General features: G+C 42.9%; 1 protein-coding gene across 3 annotated transcripts in view; it reads right to left on the reverse strand.

The window, feature by feature from the left end:
• LOC124553956 overlaps positions 1-24,138 on the reverse strand; it is a 241,926-nt gene that overhangs the window by 111,284 nt on the left and 106,504 nt on the right. The window lies entirely within an intron of this gene.

Consider the following 24,138-nt stretch of genomic DNA (forward strand, 5'->3'; position numbering starts at 1 on the left):
TAACGTGGAAGACGTTGCCCAACGATCACCAGGAAAGTTCGACGTAGCGGCAAGTGGGCTAGGAATAAAACGAATGCTGAAAACTACTGCGAGCCACAGAAAAGTCCGGGCCGCGAGGGCGTCGAGCTTCCTAGGTCGTTGTCGGACAACGTCAAAGGAAGAGATGTTCTGCTTTCTCTTTGTAAACAGATCGATAGAGTCTCGAAAGGTTCACGCAAAACGTATAGGCGGGTGACACATTAGGTGGGACCCGATGCCTGTAATACTTCCACAGTTATTAAAAAGTTGTTAAACGGCAAAACCAATAGTTCATCATTCATATAGATAAAAAGTAGTAAAGATATAGGAAAGGAAGAGTTGCGGCGTCAGAACGAAAAGCGGGCATTACGTGGTGAAAACAAATCAACTGATGAAACAGTAAGTCTGTAATTAAGCATAAAGCCACGCAACACTGCAAAGTACATAGACCTGTTTATTTCTACAACGGTTTACATCAGTTTACAGCTTGAACATTCAGCTATTTTCCGACATAGTCACCATTTCAGTCGATGCATTTTTGTAGACGCTGTGGCAGTTTTTGTATGCCCATGTGATACCAGCTCGCCGCCATGCTGTTCAGAAAGTTACGAACCTCTCCTTTCACTTCGTCGTCGGAGCTGAATCCCTGGGACCAAAATTAACGCCGACAGCTACTGTAGACTCGAACGGGCAATTCAGAAGCGGAGAAGAGGAATGTTGAGCAACGGCGTACACATTCTCCGTGACAACGGTCGCCCACACATCGCTCGGCAAACCGTTGCCCTCCTGCAACAGTTCCAGTGGAACACAATCACCCACCCTGTAGTCCTGACTTGGCGCCCAGTGACTATCACCTGTTCACTAGGTTAAAAGAACATTTGGCCGGAAAGAGATTCAGCTCCGACGACGAGGTAAAAGGAGAGGTTCAGAGCTTTCTGAACAGCATGGCGGCGAGCTGGTATGACTTGGGCATACAAAAACTGCCACAGCGTCTACAAAAATGTATCGACAGAAATGGTGATTATGTCGAGAAATAGCTAAATTTTCAAGCTGTAAACTGATGTAAACCATTGTAGAAATAAACAGGTGTATGTACTTATAAAAAAATAGGAGACCTTACTTTTGGGATTACCCTCGTAAAAAGAAAATTACGAGTTTATTGCATTTTAGTTACAATTATTGAAGGGCAGGAAGCTTAACTTTGGTGTTTCTTATTCTTAAGGGTCGGTTCTCTATCTATTGCCGTGCGCAGTCATTCCATTACTTGCAGAACGTCCTGAACTTTGTTATTTTCTGCGCATCCTGTGTGACTGGTGATTTTTGAATTGACAACTAGCAGTTTTTGTAGTTCTTGCATTTATTTGCATTTTCTTCAACAAATGAGGTTTTGTATTTCGACGTAACTGTCATCAAGGAGTGTGACTGAATAAAATGTAAAATGTTTGTGAGACACTATAAACAGTCCTCAAGCCACGGTCACTAAACAATGAAATCTTTAAAAGATTACATTACTACGATGGTTGGAACTTAAATGGTGGCAACTGCTTATTCGCAACCGATACAAAAGAGTTACATACACTCCTGGAAATTGAAATAAGAACACCGTGAATTCATTGTCCCAGGAAGGGGAAACTTTATTGACACATTCCTGGGGTCAGATACATCACATGATGACACTGACAGAACCACAGGCACATACACACAGGCAACAGAGCATGCACAATGTCGGCACTAGTACAGTGTATATCCACCTTTCGCAGCAATGCAGGCTGCTATTCTCCCATGGAGACGATCGTAGAGATGCTGGATGTAGTCCTGTGGAACGGCTTGCCATGCCATTTCCACCTGGCGCCTCAGTTGGACCAGCGTTCGTGCTGGACGTGCAGACCGCGTGAGACGACGCTTCATCCAGTCCCAAACATGCTCAATGGGGGACAGATCCGGAGATCTTGCTGGCCAGGGTAGTTGACTTACACCTTCTAGAGCACGTTGGGTGGCGCGGGATACATGCGGACGTGCATTGTCCTGTTGGAACAGCAAGTTCCCTTGCCGGTCTAGGAATGGTAGAACGATGGGTTCGATGACGGTTTGGATGTACCGTGCACTATTCAGTGTCCCCTCGACGATCACCAGCGGTGTACGGCCAGTGTAGGAGATCGCTCCCCACACCATGATGCCGGGTGTTGGCCCTGTGTGCCTCGGTCGTATGCAGTCCTGATTGTGGCGCTCACCTGCACGGCGCCAAACACGCATACGACCATCATTGGCACCAAGGCAGAAGCGACTCCCATCGCTGGAGACGACACGTCTCCATTCGTCCCTCCATTCACGCCTGTCGCGACACCACTGGAGGCGGGCTGCACGATGTTGGGGCGTGAGCGGAAGACGGCCTAACGGTGTGCGGGACCGTAGCCCAGCTTCATGGAGACGGTTGCGAATGGTCCTCGCCGATACCCCAGGAGCAACAGTGTCCCTAATTTGCTGGGAAGTGGCGGTGCGGTCCCCTACGGCACTGCGTAGGATCCTACGGTCTTGGCGTGCATCCGTGCGTCGCTGCGGTCCGGTCCCAGGTCGACGGGCACGTGCACCTTCCGCCGACCACTGGCGACAACATCGATGTACTGTGGAGACCTCACGCCCCACGTGTTGAGCAATTCGGCGGTACGTCCACCCGGCCTCCCGCATGCCCACTATACGCCCTCGCTCAAAGTCCGTCAACTGCACATACGGTTCACGTCCACGCTGTCGCGGCATGCTACCAGTGTTAAAGACTGCGATGGAGCTCCGTATGCCACGGCAAACTGGCTGACACTGACGGCGGCGGTGCACAAATGCTGCGCAGCTAGCGCCATTCGACGGCCAACACCGCGGTTCCTGGTGTGTCCGCTGTGCCGTGCGTGTGATCATTGCTTGTACAGCCCTCTCGCAGTGTCCGGAGCAAGTATGGTGGGTCTGACACACCGGTGTCAATGTGTTCTTTTTTCCATTTCCAGGAGTGTATTTGCACTATCAACAGAACAGGCTCTGCTAACGGTATACTACGCCTTCCATGTCGCTGGCAACGGGTTGTACACAACGCTGGTGACTACTTCGAAGGACAGTAACAGGTGCAAACATGTAACTCTTTTGTATCAGTTGCGAATAAATACGAGGCTTGGAACTTTAACAGTGCCGACTAGTTATTTACAGCTCGTACAAAATAGATACGTGTTTCAAAGTTTCACCGACCTTCAAAGTAGCCACCAGCATTGTGTATAACCCGTTGCCAGCGAGGTGGAAGTGGTAGGATACTCTTAGCAGTGTCAGTTGTGTTGACAGTTCGAGCGGCGCGGTCTATTGCCCGACGAATTTGGAGCAGTTCCGAAGCGAATGCCGTGAAGCGTTTCCTTCAGTTTAGAAATAGAGTTGAACTCAGGAGGGCTTAAGTCAGGGAAGTACAGTAGGTGGTATAACACTTAGCAGCCCCATCAGTCAAACAAATCAGTAACTGTACGTGCTTGAGTATTGTCCTGCAAAATGATGGTCAGGTCCTGCAGAAAGTGCCATCAATTCTATGCTGTTCATTTTTGAAACACAACCTACGACCAACAGAGCTACTATAGAAGTGTTTACATGGGAAGACCCAGAATGTGAACGAGTCCTTCAATAATGTTGTGTGGTGCCGTGATCCTAAAAGTGTATTTGTTGGCCTTATAATTCTAAAGTTAGCAGTGTCTGATGCTGTAATAACTTTTAATGGTGGTAACTATGAAAGACTTAAGGTTCTGGAGAAGTTAGGGGTAAGATTCGGACAGAACACAGCTAAAGGACGGCGGGAACTGGATGAGCTTCTTGTACATGAAGCAGAGTCAGTTGCTCAGCAAATGACAAAAGAAGCAAGAAAGTAAAGGAGGAGGCAAGCAGTGGGTTATTGTGACACTAAGAAGACACAGACTATGGGCCAGGGCAACTCTAGTGCATAAATGATGCAGAAATATACATCTGTATACGCATTTGTAATAAAAAAGTTTAAAACCTCAATATCTCTGAACTACATTTTTTGCAATAAATGACACGTTTTCTAAAAAAGTACTGATGGTGGAGATATGAAATTTTCACAGCATGCCAAGTCTGAGATTGAACACATATGGAACTGGAATAATTAAAATATCCTGAGTTGTTTTGTTTTTATTTTTATTTATTTACAAAATTCTGTCAAAAATTGAGAGATTGAAAAAAAGTAATAATTCTAGTTCAGTGTATCTGGAAAGGTGCATTTAATAATCATGGAAAATTTTAAGTTGGTATCTTAAAAAGTTTCCAAGATAATGGGTCACAAAATTTCATAATTTAACATTGGCGGCTTAGGACATACAATGTCCCCTTAAATAGCCCAACACATTAGCAGACCACTCTTTACGATTGCTTCTGTTATTTCTGCTATGTGTGCACAACAGCTGTTTCAAATACCAAAAATTACAGTGCTTACAGTATCAGATGTGTAATTTCGAACCTTTCCCTGTTCTTGAATTTTTGCTCTAGTAGTACAACACATTTGACCTGAATAACTAACTTGTTTTGTTGATATACACTGAAGCGCCAAAGAAACTGGAATCGGCATGCGTATTCAAATACAGAGCTATGTGAACAGGCAGAATACGTCGCTGCGGTCGGCAACGCCTATATAAGAAAACAAGTGTCTGGTACAGTTGTTAGATCAGTTACTGCTGCTACAATGGCACATTATCAAGACTTAAGTGGTTTCAATGTGGTGTTACAGTAGGCGCACGAGCGATGGGGCACACCAAGTCCGAGAGAGCGATGAAGTGGGGATTTCCCCGAACGACCACTTCACGATTATACCGTGAATATCAGCAATCCGATAAAACATCAAATCTGCGACGTAAAACACCAAATCTGCGACGTAAAACACCAAATCTGCGACGTAAAACACCAAATCTGCGACGTAAAACACCAAATCTGCGACGTAAAACACCAAATCTGCGACGTAAAACACCAAATCTGCGACGTAAAACACCAAATCTGCGACGTAAAACACCAAATCTGCGACGTAAAACACCAAATCTGCGACGTAAAACACCAAATCTGCGACGTAAAACACCAAATCTGCGACGTAAAACACCAAATCTGCGACGTAAAACACCAAATGTGCGACATAAAACATCAAATCTGCGACATAAAACATCAAATCTGCGACATCTCTGCGGCTGCATAATGATCCTGCCAGAACGGGACCAACGACGACTGAAGAGAATCGTTCAGCGTGACGAAAGGGCAACCCTTTCGCAAATTGCTGCAGATTTCAATGCTGCGCCTACAAGTGTCGGCATGTGACTCATTCAACGAAACATCATTGATATGGGTTTTTGGAGCCAAAGGCCCACCCGTGTACCCTTGATGACTGCACGACACAAAAGCCTTACGCATCGCCTGGGCCTGTCAACACTGACATTGGACTGTTGTTGACTAGAAATATGTTGCCTGATCGGACGAGTCTCGTTTCAAATTGTATCGAGCGGATGGACGTGTGTACGGGTCTGGTGACAACCTGATGAACCCATCGACCCTGCATGTCAGCAGGGGACTGTTCTAGCTGTGGGTCGTGTGCAACTGGAGTGATATGGGACCCCTGATAAGTCTAGATAAGACTCAGACAAGTGACACGTACGTAAGCATCCTTTCCGATCACTTTCCCCCATTCATGTCCATTGTGCATTCCGACGGACTTGGACAATTCCAGCAGGACAATGAGACACCCCACACGTCCAGAAACGATACAGAGTGGCTCTAGGAACACACTTCTGAGTTTAAACACTTCCGTTGACCACCAAACTCCCCAGACAAGAACATTATTGAGCATATCTTGGATGCCTTGCAACGTGCTGTTCAGAAGATATCTCCACTCCCTCCTACTCTTGCGGATTTATAGACAGCCGTGCCGCATTCATGGTGTCAGTTCCCTCCAGCACTACTTCAGACATTAGTCGAGTCCACGCCACGTCGTGTTGCGGCACTTCTGCGTGCTCATGGACCCTACACAATATTAGGCAGGTGTACCAGTTTCTTTGGCCCTTCAGTGTATTTCAATTAAACAAGAAGAGAAGGACGTGATGTGAAAAAGATGCTTTCGTAATACATTTAATTCCACTTTTACTATATTTGTATCGGCAAAAAATGAAGCTGGAACACCGAAACCTTGCGTTTTTGCTCACTGGTACTGCTTCTTGCTTGTTACCCTGTCAGCTTTCAACTAGTACGGCAACATTTTTAATGTTGACGTTTGCAAAAAACTTACCTATGTGTTCTTCGTTAGCCCACGAACGTGTGCAATGAGGAAAGAAGCAGGGCATGCTATCGTATCTTGTGCATGTCAACAAAGTTGGCGACTCCAGTACTTCTTGAGAACTTTTCAATGTCAACAACCTTCACCAACAGCCGTTTATTTTAAGATATTTTATTCTGAAAGCAACCAGTTTCGGCAATTCATTTTGCTATCTTCTGGCCCCACACGCTTTTAGCCAAATAAACGAACTTATCGTATAGCGCTATAAACCACTGGATATCGCGAACTCCAATCGTTATAGAAATGCTTCATACGAAGACGTGACAGCAACATGCGGCTGTTGGCGAAGGTTATTGACACTGAAAAGTACAGGTTGACACAGAATAACGGGAATGTTTGAAATGAGTAGTGGCAGCCATGGGCAGGTGGCAGCACTGCGGGTTCATGGTAGTTAGCGAGTAATCAGTCCGCCATTTCAGTAATCATGGATCAGTGTAACGGACAACAGAGTGCGTTAGCCATAAAAATGTATTATAAAACGATGATAGTTTTGTGGCGGCGCAGAGGGAGTTTCGACTGGATTCGTGATTTCCTGTCAGGAAGGTAGCAGTTCGTAGTAATAGACGGCAAATCGTCGAGTAAAACTGAAGTGATATCAGGTGTTCCCCAGGGAAGCGTCCTGGGACCTCTGCTGTTCCTGATCTATATAAATGACCTGGGTGACAATCTGAGCAGTTCTCTTAGGTTGTTCGCAGATGATGCTGTAATTTACCGTCTAGTAAGGTCATCCGAAGACCAGTATCAGTTGCAAAGCAATTTAGAAAAGATTGCTGTACGGTGTGGCAGGTGGCGGTTGACGCTAAATAACGAAAAGTGTGAGGTGATCCACACGAGTTCCAAAAGAAATCCGTTAGAATTAGATTACTCGATAAATAGTACAATTCTCAAGGCTGTCAATTCAACTAAGTACCTGGGTGTTAAAATTACGAACAACTTCAGGTGGAAAGACCACCTAGATAATATTGTGGGGAAGGCGAGCCAAAGGTTGCGTTTCATTGGCAGGACACTTAGATTATGGAACGAGTCCACTAAAGAGACAGCTTACACTACACTCGTTCGTCCTCTGTTAGAATATTGCTGCGCGGTGTGGGATCCTTACCAGGTGGGATTGACGGAGGACATCGAAAGGGTGCAAAAAAGGGCAGCTCGTTTTGTATTATCACGTAATAGGGGAGAGAGTGTGGCAGATATGATACGCGAGTTGGGATGGAAGTCATTAAAGCAAAGACGTTTTTCGTTGCGGCGAGATCTACTTACGAAATTTCAGTCACCAACTTTCTCTTCCGAATGCGAAAATATTTTGTTGAGCCCAACCTACATAGGTAGGAATGATCATCAAAATAAAATAAGAGAAATCAGAGCTCGAACAGAAAGGTTTAGGTGTTCGTTTTTCCCGCGCGCTGTTCGGGAGTGGAATGGTAGAGAGACAGTACGATTGTGGTTCTATGAACCCTCTGCCAAGCACTTAAATGCTGAATTCCAGAGTAGTCACGTAGATGTTTTTATAATGTAGGACGTCATGATACCGTTCCATCGAAACAAGCCATAAAATGTTGAATTAATAACTCTGAAGAGACTGCGTCCGCCCTCAATAAGAAACCAACAGGATGGCCAAGAAGTGTGCCTTCTCCAGAATGCATTGATGTCGTACGCGAGTCTGTCTTACGGAGCTGACAGCGTTCAATTGGTAAGCAGGCAGCAGTCGTTGGAATGTCCTGGGAGGGTGTTTGCAGAATTCTTCATCTCGATATAAAATTTCATCCGTACAAACTACAGATGGTGCACCAATTGAAGGACAACGATTAGCAGTTACGATAAGGATTCTGTCAGCAAATGATGACAAAAATAAACAATGACGATGAATTTCTGAACAAGTTGTAGGTGTCAGATGCACATTTTCATCTCACAGGTAAATGTAAATGTCGTCTGACTAGGGCCTCCCATCGGGTAGATCGTTCGCCTGGTGCAAGTCTTTCGATCTGACGCCACTTCGGCGACTTGCGAATGACGGGGATAAAATGATGATGAATAGGACAACACAACACCCAATCCCTGAGCGGAGAAAGTCTCCGACCCAGCCGGGAATCGAACCTGAGCCCTCAGGGTTGACATTCTGTCGCGCTGACCACTCAGCTACCGGGGATGGACATCACAGGTTATGTGAAAAAACAGAACCACCGTTATTGGGAAAACACAAATCCTACTGACGTTCATGAGCGCCCTTTACACGCTAGTAAAGTGACAGTATGGTGTGGTGTTTCATCTCATGGGATTATCGGACCGTATTTTTTCGGCTAATGAACAGGGTAACACAGTAACTGTCAATGACGATCATTACATGGGGATGTTATGAACTTTCGCTACACCTGCACCGAACACCTTTCCAAACGTTCAGGCAGCCTGGATTAAACAGGTCGGAGCGACTTCACACACTGCTCGGCAATCAACGGCATACATGCGAGAACTGTTTGGCAACTGTGTGGCGTCACGACTCGGTAACATTCCCTGGCCCTCTAGATTGCCAGATTTACCCGTTTGTGACTTTCTTGTGGGGTACCTCAAGGGCAAAGTCTAGACGACTCGATTAAGAACCCAGGACGAGTTAAAACAGAGAATTCGGGATGCGATTCACAGTATCCCAGCTGAGATATTGCAGCGGTCATTGAGGTATCTCACCATCAGATTTCACGAGTGTATTCGTACAGCAGGACACCATCTAAAAGACGTATTTCTAAAAAAATGATAAATGCCATCAATGTTTCGTAAATGGCAAAGTTGTAAAGCTTCGATTACTGTGAGTGCAAATGGTCCAAATGGCTCTGAGCACTATGGGACTCAACATCTGAGATCACCAGTCCCCTAGAACTTAGAACTACTTAACCCTAAATAACCTAAGGAAATCACACACATCCATGCCCGAGACAGGATTCGAACCTGCGACCGTCGTGGTCGCGCGGTTCCAGACTGTAGCGCCTAGAACCGCTCGGCCACTCCGGACGGCACTATGAATGCAGTTTCTTTCCTTCATCACTTCTAGTTTTATTGAATTGTGGAAATGTTCCAGTTCTTTTGTGTGACCCTGTACTTACTAGCCAATGTCCCCTGGCAGTGATGGACCAACAGAGAACTTCTTCAGGTCCACTGTGTGTGACGCCCGCGGAGGCCGGCACAGGACACACACGCAATCTTATTCAACTCAAACATGCTAACTATTCAGTGCACAAGTTTTGGCCTCAATGTGTTCCGGACGAGCTGCGCCACGTTTCGATTTTACCAGGTGTACCGGTATGAAATGACCGTTAAGATACAAATGTGTCGATAGGGAACAGTTGTTGTGAACGAGACTTAATTTTTGTTTTGTTTGGTTGGTGTGACATCTGTCAAAGATATTTAGTGTACATCAAGCCATGGAACAAACAACATCATAAGTTTTCATCGTGGTAACAATGTCTAATTTTGTACCAGAAAGTGATGATTTGCGGAAAGCATTAATTTTTTGTTTTCATTTGAAAAAAAAGTGCTGCAGAGTCGCATCGAATGCTTGTCGAGGCATGTGCAGAAGCAGCGTGCAAAAGATGGTTTCAACGGTTCCGAAATAAAGATTTTGATGTAAGAAATGAAGAAGGTGGAAGACCACCAAAGAAGTTCGAAGACGCCGAATTGCAAGCCATATTGGATGAAGATGATACTTTGGGTCAGAAGCAAATGGCAGCAATGCTAAATGTTGCACAACAAACAATTTCTGACCGTTTGAAAGCTATGGGAAGGATCCAAAAGTGTGAAAAACGGGTGCCACACGAACTGCATGAAAGACATATGGAAAACCGAAAAACCATTTGTCAAATTTTGCTTCAAAGATATGAAAGAATATCAATTTTGTATTGAATTGTTACTGGCGATGAAAATTGGATTTATTTTAAAGAATCCTAAATGGGAAAAATCGTGGGTTGATCCGGGACAACCGTCAACATCGACTGCAAAACCAGATCGATTCGCAAGAAAACAATGCTATGTGTTTGGTGGGATCAGAAAGGTGTGGTGTATCGTGAGCTTCTAAAACCCGGTGAAACTGTGAATACTAATCGCTACAGACAACAAATGATCAACTTGAACCATGCATTGATCGAAGAAAGACCAGAATGGGCCAGAAGACATGGCAAAGTAATTTTTTTTACACGACAATGCACCTGCACACAAAGAAAAACTGGTTCAGGATACAATCAAAACACTCGGCTGGGAGCGGCTACCACACCCGCCGTATTCACCAGACTTGATCCCTTCCGACTACCATTTGTTTTCATCAATGGGACACGCATTGGCTGAGGAACACTTCGATTCCTACGAAGAAGTCGAAAATTGGGTGTCTGATTGGTTTACTTCAAAAGACGAACATTTCTATTGGCGTGGTGTCCACAAATTGCCAGAAAGGTGGTCAAAATGTATAGAAAGCAATGGTCAGTAATTTGAATAAAATGGTTTTTATTTTTCAATTCAAAATTAGTGTTTCATTTTCACAAAAAACGCTCATTTGATACCGGTACACCTGGTACTTTTATGTGCAGGAATAAATTATTAACACGATTAGGGACACTTTTCTAAAATGCATTTTCTGACGATGTTACCGGATTCTCGGCATACGGGGAACTTTTTTTGTTATTGAAAAAAGGTGAGCACATGCGAACGAAATCTTGAGAATGCATTACAGAACACTGCCAGCATTCTAACCAGAGATAATTTTGGTTAAATATGACGCATAACAGTGCGCTCAACCGTCAAGGCCTTACACGGTCCCCATGGAATATCGTTGCGATTAACAGATCGCTACGTTTATAATAAACCAGTTATTAATTTTTCTGATCGGCGTACTTATTTACACCATAACAAAATATAAGATTCATGCTGTGAGGAAACATGGCTCTCCTGCACTACACAAAATTTTTTTCATTTTCGCTTTGTTGGGAAGGAAGTTCGGCAGCCAAATTACGTTTTTGGTGTTGATCCCGTATAGCGTTCTACAGTTTAATACAGGGTGTACATGAAGTCCGGGAACACTTTCAATTATTTATTGCGCAAGAACCAAACATTGTACAGATATCATACATGTCATTTTGAAGACAAGCCCTGAAAGTTCCCGAAGAAATGGAGACTGTAGCGGGTTCGTCTATGCACGGGGAAGTCAGCGCTCGTGCAGTCGCACGTCGCACCGGCATTCCATACACTACTGTTTGGATGGCACTTAGGCGTACCCTCCGATGCTATCCGTACAAAATCCATCAGCATCGTGAACTGTTACCTGGCGATTTAGTGAAGCGGAGGGCATTTGCGGTGTGGGCGTTTCAAAAGATGGCGGCAGATGAAGATTGGTCGAGTAACGTGTTGTGGACCGACGAAACTCATTTCAGGCTCCGAGGGTCTGTCAACGCCCACAACTGCAGAATGTGGGCTACCGAAAATCCTAGAAGCACTAGGGTAGAGGACACAGAGGGACAAAGAACAAGCTTGGATAAAATGATAAAACCCACCCTCACAAATAAAACTTAAAACTAAATCATCTGATGAGGCATTGTCAGATAAAATTAGCAGCAATGAGTCCGGTAACCCGAGATTTCGTTGCTGGGCGGTCAAAGTGGGACAGAGTACCAGAATATGGGCCACTGTCAACTGGGCACCACACCGACACTCGGGCAGGTCTTCACGTCGAAGGAGGTAACCGTGAGTCGCCCAAGTGTGGCCGATGCAGAGCCGGCAGAGGACAACCGATTCCCTGTGAGAGGCCCGCACGTAAGTCTTCCACACATTCGTAGTTGTGGTGTCACCGCCAGACACCACACTTGCTAGGTGGTAGCCTTTAAATCGGTAGTATACGTCGGACCCGCGTGTCGCCACTGTCAGTGATTGCAGACCGAGCGCCGCCACACGGCAGGTCTAGAGAGACTCCCTAGCACTCGCCCCAGTTGTACAGCCGACTTTGCTAGCGATGGTTCCCTGACAAATTACGCTCTCATTTGCTGAGACGATAGTTAGCATAGCCTTCAGCTAAGTCAATTGCTACGACCTAGCAAGGCGCCATTTATCCTTTGCTATGTATCTAATGAAGCATGTACAGTAACAAGACCAATGTTCACCAATTGTGGATTAAAGTTAAGTATTCCAGAAGCTACGTACTTTTCTTTATAGCATTCATTACGTATCCTGTTTCAGACCTCACGCCATCCTGCGTGAGCTTATAGCGTGCATTTCGGCTTCCTCAAACAACTCGGTGTTGGCACTTCTGCCGACACTTCAGTAGTCTCCTTATTGACACACACTTTGTTGTGCATACTGTTACGCCATTCCGTTTCCCAAAGTCGAAAAACTCTACGGTGTAAGTCAGAGCGCAGGTCAGGTTCAGAGATGCCCGTCTCCAGAAGCTGTTTCCGCATAGCCCGTTTGGCCAGCCTGTCGGCAAGTTCGTCGCCTGGGATGCCGACGTGTCCCGGGCTCCACACGAACACCGCTGAACGGTGGGACCGGTCCCGGGCATAGACAGACTCCCGGACAGACGCTACCGAAGGGTGGTGAGGGTAGCGATGGTCAACAGCTTGTAGGCGGCTCGAGGAATGAGTACACAGAAGAAACGATTGCCCGGGGCACGAACGGATATATTGAAATGCACGAGAGATGGCCACCAGTTGTGCAGTGAATACACTGCAGCCATCGGGCAAGGAATGCTGTTCAAAACGGCCTCTGTGGACGTAGGCAAACCCGACGCGACCGTCAGCCATCGAGCCGTCGGTGCAAACCACTCGAGAGCCCCGGAACACGTCAAGAATCGAGAGGAAGTGACAGTGGAGAGCGGCAGGAGTAACTGAGCCCTTAGGGTCATCCGAAACGTCCAGACGAATCTGCGGCCTAGGTGGACACCGCGGAGGTGTATGCGGACGGACCTTTGCGACGACACCAGTGCAAAATCAGACTATGAGGTTGGAAAAACACACACAATGATGAAATTTATTGTTTTCTTGCTGTAAACATTTTGATACTTCAAGTCAGAAAAAATGAAATAAACAGTTATTGTAACAATGATCCATTACTATCTACTTGTGCAAATTGTGCCAAGAGATAGGTACGCTCCTGTTATGTACAAATCAAATGGGAAGAAATATTAGAATATCTGATTTTCAACAGAAACACATCCGCTGTCGTGTAAAGAGATTGGCCGACGGTGATACTGCAGTTCATCGTGCCTAAACAGGCGCCACTGTCTCGCTAATCCCACAGCAATCAAAGGAGGGGACCGCCCAGAGAAAGTCTATTTACGTGGAAAATGTGGCAAATGAAGTGATGCTAGATACATTTGTATAAAACGTACTGCACCTTTAGGTTTGAATTTTTTATTCAAAGGTCACCACACTTTGAAGTTTTACTAATGTAATAACTTATGTATTTTTTTGTTGGCAGTCATATGTGCACGAGGTGTGCTTGCTTGTATGTATGAATGGTGTGTGTCTCTCTCTTTTGCTGAAGAAGGCTGTGGCCAAAAGTTGTGTGTCTTAACTGTGCCTGTTTGCAACGTACCATGTCTTCTTTACAGTAAGTAGTAATCTCTCTCTTCCTACATCGTTGTTATTCCTACAGGGAGTTTCCCCAGTTCAATCAGATGACTGAATGCCCGGTGCAACTACAAAATTGAAGCGATCATCAGACAAAAATTATTAAATTTTTCCCAAATTTCCCTGTAAAAACACACTTTCCTTAGTGAAAATTCACCATACTGTGGTGTGAAAGTACTTTTTTTCCATGTTAAGTGACAATATACTTTCCTTCAGAGCTATAAAACTTATCAGTCCTTTGAAGGGTGAAGATTTTGTAGTACATCTGCATAGAACTCCCTGGCATTTTAGAAAACAAAATTCAGCAAAAGCCAACAAAATTTGGAAATATCTTTGATGCGGGGCAGCATTTACAATGCATATCTTTGTATTATGAAAGTATAAACACAAATACCACCAAATACAGCCGCTTGTTTCCAAAGCACTGAAATTTATATTGGGGTGTACTTTTGTCAACCAGTTGTAAATAATGTACGTGATCCCTCGAGCCAATGACAGCAGACATTGCACAGGACAAGTGATGTAGTCAGCCAATAGCCACAAATAGGAAAAGTTAATGGTTTAAATTAATATACAGCTACAAGAAAAGCTAAGCTTTCACAAGTAATATTGGTTGCCAAAAATGTTTTGCTGTTTTCTTCTGAGGGCATAGTTAGGCAGGATCCTAAGAGACCAGCTGAAACTGCGGCAGTTGAATATTTCTGACAAGCACAATTATAAATTTCACAGCTGTGCACCAAGCATATATGGTTGAATGTACGTTTTACTTTGAGCACTTTGACTTTTCCGTAGAAAAGCCAATTACGGGTGAAATTGCTCAAGAACTTGCTTCCCACTTTTTTTTTATGGTAATTAGACTTTTCGCCATCATTACTGAACAATTTGTATTCTATGAAAGAACTAAAATAAATACGAAAAACTAACCTAGAAGCTTGGTGTTTTCAGTGTGTTTTATCCTTTTCAGATATATCAAACACAAATGTGCAAGTAAAATTTTAAATAACGGCATATATGGCTGGTCGTCTGGACTCGAAATTTTTCTAATTGGCTGTTCCTCAAAGTAGTAAATAATAAGAGTCAGACACTCTGTAATTTAAGGAATTCATCACACTCTCTCACAAGTAACATACTTCATCTAGCATAAAAAGAAATTTACTTTGAATGTAACACCTCTCAAATCACCATTCACAATATTTTCACACGGTTTATTAGAAATGAAAATAGTTGTGATGTCATGTACTTCAAAATGAGGCCCACGAGAAGACACATCGAAACCAGTTTTTTGCTACGAAGTATTGCATAGTATTTGACACATTTTGATGTCGGCAGACGTTTACGTGTGCACTGCGTCTTGCTGCTGTAAATGGCAAATTTTCTTTACAACTGTAGTTTTATTTTGATGCTATTCTCTCATTTGTTTCATCGCTGCAGTATTACTCTGCAGTAGTGAGCAAAAGTAAAATTCTTTGTTAGAGTATCAGTTCATACCTGCCAAAATTACAAAAATGAACAGAAAACTGAAACAATGAAAAATTCCCAGGGTTATAAAAAAATTCCCAGGTTTCTCCCAGATACAAAATTCCCAGGTTTTTCCCTGATTTTTTCGTTGTCGCAGTGTGTATACACGATGAAATACTACGGCTGCCGCTACTGATCTGCACATACCTCGGACGGAGAGCGTGGTACAGCGCAGACCACCTATGGAGAGCCTAGCCCCACATGGGCATAAATACTGAACCCATTCCACACTGGATTCAGCCTCAGGGAAAACCTGATGAAGACTGCGAGTTATGCTATTGAAATACTGAACGTGTACAATGTGGATTACTGCCAGATGTAATGGATCTGGGAGATGTGTTATTTTCTACCAGATTTGTCGATACCAAATTGTAAATGTTTTCTTATATTTTTGTCAGAATTTTTTAAATTGTAATTTGCCTTATCTTATGTTAATTTACTTATATTTTTGAGAGTGACAGCATATTGATTACTATTAGTAGATGTGACGAAGTATATCAAAGAGACTGGTTACAAGTGGAAGCTTGTGTGTTGTGTAAAATGTCTTTGACGCTGGAGTCATCTTTGACTGTAGTCAGTCGGCAGTTAACTCTTGGTGTGTGTGTTGACGGTAGAACAATGTGCAGGTCGCCGTCATAAATAATTTGCTAGTGAACAGAAAAAAATGAATTATTTTATTTTTTTTATATAAACTTTAAGAAGAAACCACATTCGAAGAAATGGTATTTGAAGCATCAAAAATGAGGCAAACGCATTGAACCAGGTCATTTCTGCAGCCAACAAAAACTGGATTGTGGAATCATACTTCCACTAGACAACTGAAGCCAAGACAAATATCATCTTGTAACCATTTCACAGTTAAGGCACTGTCACGAAATATGCCAAATTTAAGTAAATAAAAATAGTGAGCATATTTCACAGAGAAACTAATTTTCTAAGATGACACAGTAGCTTCCCTCTAAAAAAGTAACTCCCACTTTTCAGCAGCCCACATACGTATTTGCACGTTGCCCGACATTATTTACTATAGTTTTGTCTGGCACACAAAAATAGACCACCTGTGCTTGGTCTGCATTTCCTATTTGTGAATGTAAATAAAAACTTTTGCATCATCCGATGTGATAAAGATATTGAACTCTTTCTGTATGCCTGAGGTAGTTTTTGCACAACTGGGGTTCCACAACAAAGAGAGAGATTATTTCGTTGCATAAATCACTGAACCCAACTATGTGAAACTTTAAATTTCATTGGCAAAATGTTCTATTTTGCAGCCTTTTATTTGAACAATACCAGTTGTAGCAGCATAGCCAAATTTACTGTTTTGAACTACAAAATCACGAAAATCTTTTTCCACATCTCAATATTTGCACTTTTGTCCTCAAAATGAACAGACTTTTCGAACTATTCATGAGTTTCCTTCACTTGCACACCACTGACAAAGGTTTTTTTCATATACACGAAATCTACATCCAGCTTCCCACTTTCCATGTTCCTCGGCATAATGACAGTGGATACCTTGAAACTGCTCAGTTATGTAAGGCTGCTAATAATGTTTAGTGTATACATCATGTACGTGTGAGGTGCTATCCAAAAAGTCCGAGACTTTCATTGTGCCGATCAACAGGTAAAGTGCGCGTCATTTATGACGGCGGCCGAGTTTAGGTTCGTTCTGCGCATCTGACGTCACAAAACACAGTCAGCCAATGAACAGAGAACGACGTTGCCAGAGCTCGATTGCAGTGCAGAGCACGGACGAGTGTCTTCAGTTTTAGAAACGTTCAGTCATAAATAAAGAAACTGAACAAAAGCAGTGTCTTGATAGCAGACTTTCTTTTATAGAAAGTTTGGAAAAAGCATTCTTTATACCAATTGCTTCATATTCTATTAATTAATTAAACCAAACAAGAAATATGCCTCCTAATTAAGGCGATAGCTAGGAAAGGTGTTTGTATCATTCTCACTAGCCGCTTTTTCGCAATAAAGAACAGCGGTAATTGTTACTTCCTATTGTACTTCGATGAAACGTGAGTAATTCATAGTCATACCAACAGTGTTTGTCGGTATTTTGCGTGATTTTTAAAGTCCTCTGGGAGCTGCATTGAACGACGAGCCATGTTAGCGTAATGGTTAAAGTGTATGGCTGCTAAGTGAAAGGTTCCGAGTTCAAACCTTGTTCGGTGCTTAATATTTTCTTTATTTAAAAACAATATCGAAGTGTCTTACTTCATGAATTTTATTAGTTTGAACGTAATTTTTTGAAATTTCTAGTGGCAACTAAAATCGACCATATGGAAAGTGTACGCTATGGACTTTTACCTCTGCAAACTCTTCAAAATTTCGTGCAATGGTTTACTACATCTAATGCTGCACAATAACTGCGTTGAACATCAAAACAAAATTAAGTCATTTATGGGGGGAAGGTATCAGTCAAGAAGATGTGTAAAAAATCACATTGTTGGGCCAAATAGTTTTTGTGAAATCGAATGATAAGTGTGTCAAAGCAGTCGGAAGACCATGTGACTGCAAAGGCGAGCAGTGCAGTGATGACAAGGATGACAAGGGGAGCACCTCTCTGTAGCAGCAAAAGGGTTAATGCGGCCGTTGTGGCTATACTTCATAAACTGCGCACTCCCCCCTAAACGTTAAGTTTGCGAACTATGCTATACTATACTATGGCGCTGCTTCTCTTGGCGCATACAACTGGCAACGCAGCAATCTCCCGCGTCTGGGCGGGCACGCGCGAACTGCCAAGATAAAAGAATTGAACTATAGCAATACGACATTCAGCCACTAGGTGTCTCGATCACAGGTCTTAGCTACTGCGGCACAACTTGCATCGTGTTTGACGCACGGATAAGTGAGTTGTTTTTGTGTGTGTGTCAAGATGCGTTCCAATGCAAATTGTGAAATGGATAATGTGAAGAAGCAATGGATTTGCATCAAATTTTTTTTAGAGTTGAGGAAAACTGCAGATGAAACTCGCCCCATGCTGACAGAGGCATTTGGCGAGAGTGTGTCACATCAAACAAAACCATCTGACTGATTCAAGTGCCTCAAGGAAGGCTGGGAATCCATGGTAAATGACAAAACATTCTGGTCGACTGTCAACCTGCACAACTCTGAAAATGATCACGAAAGTGCCAGATGCGATTCACAAAGACCTAAGGCACACAATTCACGGTGTTTGTAACAGACTCGGGTTGTCATACGGTACACGTCAATGAATTCTAGCCGACGAACTGAACATCAGAAGAATTGTTCTCAAGTTTGTCTCTCACGTTCTCAGCATCAACCGATGAAACCTCAGGGTTCAGACGTGCACAGAACTGCAACAAAGAGCTGGAGACGTCCAAAATTCTTATCTAGGGCTGTGACACGTCATAAATCTTAGGTCTACGATTACGATTCTGAAATGAAGCAGCAGTCACCACAATGGAAAATGCCATCTTCTCCGAGACCCAAAAAAGTTTCGACAAGTTCACAGTGAAACGGAGTCGGTGCTGATCATTTTTTTCAACATTCGGGGAATAGTGCATACGGAGTTTGTTTCACCTGGTCACGCTGTCAACAGGCAGTTTTACTGTGACGTTTCGAGCAACTGGGAGAAAATGTTCGACACAGATGGCCAGAGTTGTAAGGGAGGAAGAAAGACCGGTCAGTGCACTGCGACAACACACCCGCGCACACATTGCCTATTATGAAGGAATTCCTGGTCAAAAACAACATGTCAACTGTCGTACACCCTCCATAGTCACCAGACATAGCTTTTTGGGACTTCTACCTGCTCCCAAACATGAAAATCACATTGAAAAGGTGACGTTTTGACTCAACTGAAGACATCTGAGTGGAATTGCAACGCGTCTCAGATATGTGAATTTAGACTTTCTCGGTGAATCTCGATGCTGAAGTCTTCTCGGTTTATCGGCACAGTCGAGGCGGCGTTCTGTGGCAACATTTCGACAAGTTTTCTGCTTGTCATCTTCAGGCAAAGTGTCTGGTTCGTGTCCTGTCCGGTTCTTTACAGTCGCTGGACAGCAGTCTCCTCTACCTCGTCTGCATCAGCGAGGCTAATCACGCGCTTCCGGACGAGAATACGGTTAGAAGGCTGTACCCCAGAGCACCGATACCGCCACACCTGTACGGACTTCCAAAGATACACAAGAAGGGAGTTCCACTATGTCCTATAATGGATGATGTAACAATACGAGTCAAGATAGATGTAACGGAACTTGAATAGCGTATTTGCCTCTATTGGTTACGGTAGAGAGATCGATCTTTCGGTCCTGTCTGTATATTTATATATAATATTGCACGAATAAAGGCTGGGCGAGTGTAAAGCTATCATTAAAAACACACTCCGTGCAATTTGTTACGATTTGGCCAGTCATAATAATAATAATAATAATAATAATAATAATAACATGCTTTTGAATACAATTAAAATATAACGGTGATACGTGTGTAGTGTTATTGGAAATAATATGTAGTAAATTAGTGAGTAAGGTAGCCTATCCTATGGGAAGAGGTAAAATTGGGCATATTGAGGTGTTTTGCTTTATATCGATGAAGCCGATGATACGGCGTCATTTTTTTTGCTTACTCTTAGAAATAAACAAGTACAGAAGTGCTAATTGTGCGTAGTGAAAAAATATAGGGGTGAGTGTTAAATAACTACGGTATACAATCAGAGTAACAAAAGGACATTTAGTTACACGAAATCGCGGATAGCGAAGTGTGGTCATTAAATTAAATACACCTACAGGGTGGTCAATTCCGGGACAAATCTATACGCATCTCACGAGGGACGCGGAATTGAGAGCATTTTTTTAAATTATTATTATATCGCAGAGAGCTGGCTCCAATTTATGAAAAGGAGAAAAACATTAACTTTTACGCAAACCCTTAATAATAGCAGACTGGAGAGAAATGTGTGTAATTGTCGCAGAGAACTCTGCAGTTGCAGAGGGAAAGCATACTTTTTCAAACAAACAAAGCTGCCACGCACGGCGAACAGATTCTGGGATACTATCTTCGGTGAGACTTCGGAGATACGAGTCTACGAAAACCTCATCAACCGAGATAGCGGTTGCCAACTTAGCACCGTACAGGATGCAGCAATAGCAAAAGTATGACAAGAATGCCCCGATGCGAAACTGACGAAGGCAGAAAACTGAACGGACACGCTACATCGGGATGCGACGACTGCACCCACCCACGCACAGGGAGCCAACCACCACTACCGGCTGCAACTCCACACCACGGCACCCCTTCTGGAGGAGAGGCAGATGACCCGCGGCCCAGCGGCTATAAAGAACCAGACAGGACACGAACCAGACACTTTGCCCGAAGATGACGAGTAGGAAATTTGTTGAAACTCTGTCACAGAATGCCTCGACTGCACTGATAGCCTGGGAAGACTTCCTCAATTGTTGATCTCGGATGTTTTGGGTCCCACCTTGTAGCAGCAGCAGTAGTAGTAGTAGTACTTCATAACCAGAGGTAAATTTAGTGGTGTGACCTGTATCACTTTTTCCTATAATATTGTGTCAAAAGTTAAGTGCAGCCTATATTCACGCAAATTTATATATATAAAAGAAAGATATATCTAAAAACAAAGATGATGTGACTTACCAAACGAAAGCGCTGGCAGGTCGATAGACACACAAACAAACAAACACAAACACACACACAAAATTCAAGCTTTCGCAACAAACTGTTGCCTCATCAGGAAAGAGGGAAGGAGAGGGAAAGACGAAAGGATGTGGGTTTTAAGGGAGAGGGTAAAGAGTCATTCCAATCCCGGGAGCAGAAAGACTTACCTTAGGGGGAAAAAAGGACAGGTATACACTCGCGCACACACACACATATCCATCCACACATATACAGACACAAGCAGACATATTTGAAGACCAAAGAAAGAAAGTCTTGTTAGTTACACTATTTATAACTCAAGAACAGATGGACCGATTTGACTGAAAGTTGGTGGAGACAGACATAGGATAGTTTTTATCCCGTTCGACCACTATAAAACGTGGTACAACAAAAACACATTTGGCATGGAACAACAAAATGCAAATGTCCGCTAAACGTCTATGGTTAAGTATCAGTATATATCATTAATTAAAAATTTAAAGAAATAATTTGTATTGTCTTCGAATCATCATTAACAGTGCAATGACCAAGACAATCGAATATTTCTCGACAAAGCCGTAATGCAAGAAGGATACAAAACACTGCGAATGACAGGACTGAAGAAGAACAACAAATTGCCCACAAAGAGCGCAACGTTAGTGTCGCTCGACTTCGCGCTTCTGTCACAAGAGCAAAGTGAGGCAGCCCATGAAACGGCTCTGTTGGCATTCCTGATTTACTGTCTCGCGATTTCCGCCAAACACTGCCAGTAGTTCCAAGATCAATGGGTGCAGACGAAATAAAAGCTTGCCTCAAATCATCAAATCTATGCCGCTATGTGATGAAACTTCAGCTGACAACAAACATGAGAGTTGCATTGCTTAATCAGGGTGTATACGTGGACAAAGAAGAAAAATTCGCAGATTTCCCGGTTAAAAATACATTTTCTCCCGGGTAAAACTGACAGTATATTTTCTCTCGGAACTGTATAACTTATCCATCCTTTGAATGGTTATGGTTTCCCGGTGCTTTAGAAAACGAAACACAGGGGAAAAAATTTTTTGGAATGATCTTTGATGTGCAGTAACATGTACGCTGGATATTTTCGTATAACGAAAGTATAAATTCGAATTCCACCAAATACTGCATATTACTTTCCGAAGCATTGAAATCGAGATTGTGATGCGCTTTTGTAAGCCAGTCATAGCTCATGTCACGTGATTTTCACCAGCTGATGATACCAGGTATTCAGCGCTTATGAAACGTGATGAAGTCAGCCAATAGCAACATTACTGTTAAGTAGCGCGAATACACACAAACAGAAGAAGTTAATGGTTTAAATTAATATACATAGTGTTGCTACAAGAAAAGTAAAGCTTTCACTTATAATATTGGTCTATAAAATTAATACGCTGGAAGAGAAGCTAAGCTTTCACATATAATGTTGGTCTTTTATGCGCGTATTACAATTTAAGATACATCACAGAAATGTGCCATTAAAATTTTTAATAACGACATAAATGTCAGTTCTTCTGGGCTTGAAATTCATCAAAATCGCTCATCATCAAAGGGTTTATTTTTAAATGAGATTCAAACGCTCTTTTGATTTAAGAAATTCATCGTACATTCTCGTACGTAGTTCAACTTGCGTAAAAGGAAATTTTCTTTGATAGTAATGCTTTTCAAACCACCATTCGAGATATTTTCCCGCGGCCTGTTAGAAATAGGTTCGTTTCTGCAGTTGCCAGAGAGCGCCAGATAATAGGCGTCAGCGCACTTGCGCAGCTACGATGTCGTAGGCAGCTGCATGTTCGTACGTGTAAAACAATAAAAGATCTTACATTAGGTCATAAAAGAAACAAGACATTCGAACCTGTGGCTGCTTACAGAGCCAACAGCCACATTTCTGTAGCCAGAAGAAGGAGTAGGTACTACTCAATGGCGCATCGCATGATTCTGCTTGTAACTGCTAACAAGAATCTAATGTAAAAAGTTGTGACGTCACGCTCATCGGAGGCAATTTGTTGTTACGAATCATTGCATATTCTTCCTAAAGCCTTTGAGAAATTTTGCTATTGGCAGACGCTTGTAGGAGCACTTTGTTTTGTTGCTGTATATGGCGCATTTACTTTGCAGTTTTCGTTTCTTCACTCGTTCATGTTTTATTGCAGAAGTATTATTCTGCAGTAGCGGGATACAGTAATATTCTTTGTAAGAGTATCAGTTCTTACCAGTCAAAATTACAAAAATTTGACTGAAAACAATGAAAAATTCCTGGAATTCTAAAACATTCCTGGGATTTTCCCCTGTTTTCTCCCGGATGAAAAAATTCCTGGGTTTTTCCCAGATCTCCGGGTTGTCCTGGGTCGTATACACCACGTTAATGATACATCTGCTGAAGATTTCTCTGAGCAATTGCTAACTATCGGTAATGGTCGAGTACCTGTCGAAGAATCGAGCGGATTGATTTCATTTCCTCAATTTCGGTAAGTTTGCCTCATCGAAAGACGAACTTATCAACAAAGTATTCCCAAATATAATTACTAACTACAAAAGTAATGTATGGTTGAGTGAGCGAGCAATTTTAGCAGCCGAGTATGAAGATGTAGATGACCTAAACTACATAATTCAGAATGAGATCATTGGTAAAATGCATTCATTCAAATCTATTGACTGTGTAACAAATGAAGATGAAGCCACCACCTATCCAATTGAATTTTTAATCTCCTTGGATGTGCCTGGCTTACCACTGCACAATTTACACCTAAAAGTTGGCTCTGCGAGCTGCAAAACATAAACCAACCAAAACTGTGCAGCTGTACGCATTTGGAGGTAAGTAAATTTATGAACAATGTTATTTACGTGACGATACTCAAAGGAAAATTCGAAGGTGAGGAAGTTCTCATTCCGAGGATGCCGATGATCCCAACCGATATGCCGTTTAAAAGTTTAAAAGACTTCAATTTCCAGTCTGTCTTGCATTCGCCATGACCATTAATAAATCACAATGCCAATCCTTGAAAGTTTGTGGTTTAA

This window comes from Schistocerca americana, chromosome 11, assembly GCF_021461395.2.
Source record: "Schistocerca americana isolate TAMUIC-IGC-003095 chromosome 11, iqSchAmer2.1, whole genome shotgun sequence".
Classification (NCBI taxonomy): domain Eukaryota; kingdom Metazoa; phylum Arthropoda; class Insecta; order Orthoptera; family Acrididae; genus Schistocerca; species Schistocerca americana.